The sequence below is a fragment of the Ceratotherium simum genome, chromosome Y, assembly GCF_057802395.1.
Source record: "Ceratotherium simum simum isolate JZ-2026a chromosome Y, ASM5780239v1, whole genome shotgun sequence".
In the NCBI taxonomy this organism is placed as follows: Eukaryota; Metazoa; Chordata; class Mammalia; order Perissodactyla; family Rhinocerotidae; genus Ceratotherium; species Ceratotherium simum.
In genome coordinates, this window is record NC_141941.1 from 6043880 (window position 1) to 6051931 (window position 8052).

The window sequence follows — 8052 nt, forward strand, 5'->3', positions numbered from 1 at the left end:
CTTGTCTTTGGAACATAGTAAATGGTTAAAGCAGATATACAATGCATGCTCAAAAGGACACTTCAGGCCCTTTTGGAAAAATAAGATCAGGCCAAATTAGTTTTAAAGCAAATGGCTTCCTCATAACTCCAATATATCCTATTGCTTTTCATTTATTTATCAAGTAGGACCCTAAGAAAGTGGACTGTGAACAGGATTGAATAAATAGAATGATGGGGTAAGGGGATGGATTGAAAAATTTGGGAAAAATCTAGACATTTAGAGCTTAAGAGATCTCCAAAATCATCTACAACAGCCTTTTTTTAATAGATGAGAGGATTAGATATAAATGATTTGTTCTAATTCCTATATAATAATTATATTCAAATGACTACAAACTGGCCTGTTGACAAAGCTTATATCATATCTGGTGATGATTCTGTGTGGCAGGTCAGTGTAACTTCCATGATGATGGGAGGTGGTCAGAATTTTCAGTAAGATTAAACAATTTTAAGGATCAAGGAAGGGAATCTAGTCTAGTCCTCCATGAACAAGATGGCCTTGTATTCCCACAGGAAAATAATAGGTGGTAGGGGGTGACCTTGAGAGGTTATTGCCAAAAGAACTGATTAGTTAAGGCAGGCAGAAGTTAACACGAGAAAAACATGTCAGCAGGTAGTAGGGTTCCACTTCCCGTGATAGAATCCCGGGCTGGGCCACAGGGCGTGGATGGTGACTGACCAGAGCAAGTTGATCAGCAATATGAAGAGGACTGTGGGGTCCAAGATTTTCTAAGACAAGCACACAGGCCCAACAGGCTAGTTACCCAATGTGGGATGAAAGGTTAGGCAGGGGTGTTACCACACCAGGTCCATTTCCCCCCTCCGCCCAGAAAGCCAAACATCAAAATGATGAGATTGCAGCAGAGAGAGAGGGTTTGTTAATCATAAGGCAGCCAAGTGAGGAAACAGGAGAATGAATCTCAAATTCGCTTCCCCGAAAATGGGGATGCATGGATATTTATGGGGTAGGGGACAAGGTGGTCTGAAATGATGGGAGGTGAGGAGAGATGAGGTAATTAATGATCTGCACAAGCTTAGTCAGGCTTCGCGCCTCTTTGTAAAATGCATGTTCACAGAATGAGGATGTTGGCATGCCCTGAGGCTGGAGTTTTAACCTCTTGATATCAAAAGGTCACTTATCGGACATACATCTGCATGGGCCCAGTTGATGGGTTGGTGGTCTCAACCAGCCTGAAGTGGACAAGTGGTTCCAATTCCTGAAAAAAATGGCTCAAACACCCATTACCATGGTGATCCAAGCTCCAGGGAGATGTCATCTATAGGAACCTAGTGGGAGTCAGACAGCATATTGCCAAAACAGTGCAGTTAACAGTGGGTAAGTTTATCATGCAGATTTAAGTCCTCACTTTCCATTCTGATAATTTTCTAGGTAAGGCCAACCCCTGCTTCCTCCTGGTACAGGGAAGAAGACACCTTTACAAATGGATATTTCCTGTACAAATGTAAATATCTCTTAGAAAGGGTAACCAGAACAAAGAATGGGCTTAGCAAGGACCCTCCCTGATACCTGGAGATGTCTATGGTGATGGCCTGTTCTGGGGGCAGGCCTCCCATCCCAAACTCTTTTGGTCAGTTAGTGGGGGTGGAGATCAAAGTGTCTTTCGGGCAGAGACATATTTTTTTTTTTTGTGAGGAAGACCAGCCCTGAGCTAACATCCAATGCCAATCCTGCTCTTTTTTGCTGAGGAAGACTGGCCCTGGGCTAACATCCGTGCCCATCTTCCTCTACTTTATATGGGACGCCACCACAGCATGGCTTAACAAGCAGTGCGTCGGTGTGTGCCTGGGATCTGAACCGGCAAACCCTGGGCCACTGCAGCCGAGCGCACGCACTTAACTGCCTGTGCCACCGGGCTGGCCCCCAGAGACATATTTTGAGGTGACCAATTCTGATCCCCCATAGTTACTAGCTGCTTAATCATCAATGGCTAACTGTTTGCCAGTTTAAGGAGGAGACCCAGGCGGTGGTCCAATGAAGACACAATCTGGGAGCCAGCATAGCCACAAAGCAACCTGATGGAGACCTCAGAGTATTGGACCGGGCCTCCTTGAATCCCTCAGGGCTGAGGTCTAGATTAGTGCCAGACCCCAGGACAGCCAGATCTGTAGGAAGATGTCAAGATTTCTAACAGGAGGAGAGGAGAATATGGAGCCAGGCAGGGCTACATGGATTTCCCTTACTGTATGTGTCTCTACAAACAAGATCTAAGACTTGTGTAAAAGTGGCAGAAGTCAACTTTAACTCCATATATGCAACCACTTTCTTATATAGTGGTTCTTAAAATACTTAATAATCCCATAGAGTAGTAAAGCTATAATAACGTTCCATGTAAAAAATCACATGAAAACAATCTCACAGGATGAATATACCATCTCAGGGGGCTCATGGACCTCTGTAGTCCATCTGTATGTTTCAGCCAGCTTTGATCCAAGGATGCCAGGCTGAACAACCATGCTTTAAAATTTAGAGCAGTCCACAAATGAGCAGGGCTAATGTGACAAGTGGATAGCCCCTAGCACTGTATTTAAACACAGGGTAAGTGACCCCCAGAGAGAATAATGGAGGGATTTTCAAGCATCTGAAGCAGGCATTGGATTAATTTACCACTAAGAGACATTTTAAGCCTAAAATAATGTGTCCATGATTCAAGTAATGTGAAACATCTCAAAGAGGTATTTAGCTCTTCAGAACAAACAGTAAATTTTACAGCCTGAACTACTCTTAAGTCTGAAGAGAATAAGTAATAGCATATCCCAAATACCCTAAATGTAAGCACATAAATAGGATAACAAAAATTTCAGTAGAGAAGCCATCAGGAGAAAAGAAGGAGGTGACTTGGGAAAAGGACACAACCTTGAGAGTTCTTCTTTTTTGTGTGTGTGTGAGGAAGATTGGCCCTGAGCTAACATCTGTTGCCAGTCCTCCTCCTTTTGCTGAGGAAGATTGGCCCTGAACTTACAGCCATGCCCATCTTCCTCTATTTTGTATGTGGGATGCCACCACAGAATGGCTTGACGAGCGGTGCCTCAGTCCGTGCCCAGGATTAGAACCTGTGAACCCCAGGCCACCAAAGTGGAGCATGTGAACTTAACTGTTTTGCCACCAGGCCAGCCCTGAGAGTTGTTCTTCTTAAAAAATAAAAATATTTTGTGGAATGTCTTATTAGATACAAATTGACTACAATAGATATCTGTTACTGTGTGACAAATGATCCTCACTTAGCAGTTTGAAGCAATAAACATATATTATCTCATAGTCTCTATGAGTCTGGAATTTGGGCATGGCTTAGTTGTGTCGTTCAGGCTCAAGGTCTCTCATGAGACTGAAGTCGAGTTGTCAGTCGGGGCTACAGTCTCTGATGGCTCTAGGGAGCTGGAGGATCCACTCACAAGATAGCTCACTCACATGGCTGTTGGCCTGAGGCCTCAGTTCTTCATTGCATGGGCCTCTCCAGAGGACTGCTTGAGTTTCCTCTCAACATGGCAGCTGGCTTCCTCCCAAGTGAGTTATCCAAGAGAATGCAAGAGGGAAGGTAGAATGTCTTTACCACCTAGGCTTGAAAGTCGCATGCCATCATTTCCCCAGTCTCCTATTGATTATACAAGTCAGCTTTATTCATCATGGGAGGGAACTATACAAAGACCCAAATACCAAGAAGTAGGGATCTTTGGGCGCTACCTTGGGGGCTGGCTACTATATTGATCTTGTGACCAGATGGGAAAGAATTTCAGCTAAATTTCGGGTCATTGCAGTGACTTTGGGAATAAGAGGTGCATAATGAAATTTTATGCTTTTGAGAGAAATAAAGCTTCTGTCATTTCTAAGGCCTCACAAGTAAAGCATATAGGCCAAAGAACTTAGGAGAATGCTGCAAATAAAAAACCACATATAGCATTAACGTGACTTCAGACTTGGCTAACTAGGATGCTTATGTATGCATCACCTCTAACTTAGAAGTAGTTTTCAAAGTATGAAAGTCAAGCTTGGTGTAATCCAACTGAATTTTCAGAAGTTATAGTACAAGTTAAAAATCTAAGAAAATTCAAAATGGGTTAAACCAATGTTATTGCAAAGAAATAGATTGAGGGCCACACATTCAAGCGCCCCATGTAATTTTACATTTTCTACAAAAAATAGGTAAAAGTAATTTTTTTGTGTGAGGAAGATTAGCCCTGAGCTAACACCTGTTGCAAATCTTCCTCTTTTTTTGCTGAGAAGATTGGCCCTGGGCTAACATCGTGCCCATCTTCCTCTACTTTATGTGGGATGCCTGCCACAGCGTGGCTTGGTGAGCGGTGCATAGATCCACGGCCGGGATCCGAACCTGTGAACTCTGGGCTGCCAGAAACGGAGCACGTGAACTTAACTACTATGCCACCAGGCCGGCCCCAGGTGAAAGTAATTTTAATAGCATATTTCATTGCCCCAGTGTATCTAAAATATTATAATTTCAACAATAGTCAGTATAAAACTATTTGTTGTACTAAATCTGAAATCAAGTGTATATTTCACACTTACCACGCATCTCAATTGGACAAACCACGTGTCAAGTGTTCAATAGGCACATAACACTAGTGGGCACCATATTGAACAATAAAGACAATTTGCTAGGAAAAAAATTCCAGCAATCTCTCTCTCATCAGGTGGTCCTGATCAAAAGCTTGCTTCAAGCAAGTCACCAAGAACACCTCTCTGTCTCACTCCTGTGCCTCTTCCAATGGTGCCTTAAACCACAGGCTTTAACTGGTGTCTGCTCAGTAGACCAGGCTCTCATTGTGGTAGCTGAATAGTCATGTATCCAGTACCAGCTTCACATCCTCCTACCAGCCGTGGGGAGAATGAGCATCTCATATAGCTCATGCCTAGTGGATGCATTTTGGCACTCATTTTTCTCTCAAGATCCTGAATTGAGTAACCTGACCATTCTGGGACTGGTCATTGTAGTTAGTATCACAGGATCTATTGATTGTGTAAAGCACTTAAGGTCTACTCCTAGGATTCAGAAGTGGGCTCAAGCCTCCCAAACCACATTGTTAAGATTAGGGAAGGAGTTAGTTGCCCAAAGGAAAATCAGAGCACTTTTAGCAAGACTTGAGGTAGGGAGGAGATGGAAACAGGGGCAAGAATGAACACATGTTCACCACCCACTTGCCTATATTGAGGTTACAGGCAGATGTCTTGAATTCCATCACTTAATGTCCTAACCATGAAAGGAAAGGGATATTGAAGGCCACCACAGCTATGGATCAGCAGCTAGGACCACCTACATAACTCTTGGTTGGGGTTGATCCAATTGTTTATAGCTTGGAAGATCTATGACCCACACATAATTCACTAATACTGTGCCAATGGCCCCCTTGAATTTCTACAGACAGAGATGTCATCCTGTATTTGCAGAATGATAGAAAATGTAGTTGAAAATACACATGCTCCTATGTGACAAGGAAATAATTTTAAATGGAATGTATGTTAAACCACTAAAGCATAACTTGAAACTTTGTTTTAACATTGAAATACTTACTAAAACCTTAAAACTGCTTCTTTCTTTAAAAGACAGAATTCAAAATTCTATTCTTTCCTGATGTTTGAGTTAATGAATCTTTCTAGGAAGTAGTAGATGAATATTACTGGATTTGGTGGATCTTACAAAATTATTTGAATAAAAAATCTAGTTCTGCAAGAGGCCAAATCAAGTAAAAAGAATTCCTTAAAACAAAGAAACAAAAAACTATAAGGTTGTACTACATGTTATACTGTAATTGAACCATTTTTTAAAATTATGTACCCATATGGACAAAGACAAGATGGGAATTTTTTTTTTTTTTTAATTTAAACAAGGCATGTGTTAGGGTGGAAAATTGTCGGTGGCATTTTTCTCTTCAGAAGTTTTCTGTTGATGTTACAACAGCATTTGTGCAAGTTTTAGAAGAAAACGTGTTTCTAAAATCAATGATGCACAACCTATTTTAGCAGCTTCCACAGAGTTGGAGACTGAGGAGGGAGGTAGTAACATAGAGGCAAAGAGAGAAGAAAGACTATTTTCCTTCACTCTGAGTCTGTCACCGTATAATGTGTCCAGAACTTTCAGAGGAAACAGAGTAAATTTATCCAAAGATGTATGCAGTGAGGAATAATACAGAAATGTCAACAGTATGGGAAAGTTGGGTTTCTTCTAATATGGAGGAAATAGGCTCTCTTACACATATATAAATGATTGTCATTTGTTTGAGCTCCAAATTGATAGCTGGTGGCATGTGACACGTTCTTTGAATATATTCTAAAAGATCCCCAATTCTTCTTCCCAAAGCAACTTTTCTCAAAGTGTGAGGGAAAAAAAAGAGAGAGTAATCTTTCTATTTCAGCAACAGGACTAGATTCTCATCCTGCTTGTAACTCATCAAAAACTTTCCCTAGCAGAACCAAAATAGCCCCCATAGAATTTCAAAAGATGAGAATCAAGCCCAGATGATCTGGACTGAAAATGTTAAATCTGATGCTATTACTATGGTCAAGTGAGATGACATATTTGCATTTTTCTGATTCTATTTATAATTAGTCTTTTTAAGAGGTCCATCTGCTTCAAAATATCTTTTCCACCACCCTGCCAGTGCATGAAGTTTCCACCCCAAGTCATGCAACAGGGTAAAGGAGCTGAATTTTTAGAAGGCACTTGTTAAATAATAAATATGTCTGTGGAGTAGATATGACAGTAACCCGAATATACTCAGAACTACATCCACATGGAATGTTTATTGGATGGACAAGAAGTACTGAGTGATGATGTTTAGTCCATTTGGATAGACCTGGGAAGAAGAGAAGAGAGAAAGCCCTCTCTTCTCTCATGGGTACCAACTTTCTAGTGCTAAAATAACAGCTAAATTACATCCCTTCTTCCTTCTCTGCCTACTCTGGGTATCTCCTTAATCTATGAGGAGTGGTCCTCTGCTGTTATAAAGCCTTGTAAGGTCAACAGGGTCTTTACCTTCGACTCAAGTCAGAAGAGTTATGTCCAGTATTTGAGTTTCTAGGTTTCTTCTCACATCATCTTTTTTGTAAAAGGCCAGGCTTTTTAAAATAAATCTTTCTCAAATCTCAGTTTTTCTTACTCTCTGCCTAACTCCTGGCACTCCAGACAACGATTCTATGTTCATGTTCTAATATCGCTCATCTGATTGCCTAAAAGGAGAAGAACCTTCCTCAGCTGGCAAATGGAGACATGCAGATCCAAGTCTCTTCATTGTTTTTCTCCTTCTGGTAAACTGCAGTGAATAAGATCTTTTGTTGGCTCCGGAGGCAGAAGAGAGAGTGGAAATAAAATGACCCTGTTGTGGGCCAAGAGATGTGGATGACCTCTGGACGTGGCAGAGTCCTGACCTAGGACGGACCTGGTCACCTGGGTAGCATCCTTCTGCCCCAGGTTCACTCCACAGGAGACAGCCTCATAAATGTAGTGCCATGCTAGTTACCCTCCTCTCTCTAGGTGAATGGCTTTTGGACCTGTTTGGGGTCTCACCTCCATTCATAATCCACTCTTTATTCACAAAATCAGCAGTCCCTATCTCTGCAGTGATTAAAAGACCAAAGCAAATTTCTTCAAGTGGTTATCAGCAGCCTCGCTAGCTCTAAAGAGCTACTTCTGCAAAATGAAGAAATCCATTAAGGGAATTAGCAACAGTCCACAATCAATTCGGCATGGGAAAACAGAGATTTGATATCGGTAATTAAAATACAACTCCAGTAATATAGAGCAGGTGTGATTTATAGTCTGCCTGTGCTTGTCCTCTTTCCCTGGGTGTCAGGCCACACTGTTGCAGAAAGTAGACCACACACACCAGGACATGTGTGTCTGACTGGATTTCGATTTGTTGAAGTATGGCACTGAACCAAGCAGCCACTTCTGTGGGTCAGTTTTTATTAGTTACAGCCAACCTCCCTTCTCCCGGAATCTATCATGGCCCCTTCCAGTTGTCAGTAAACCCAAAGCTTTTC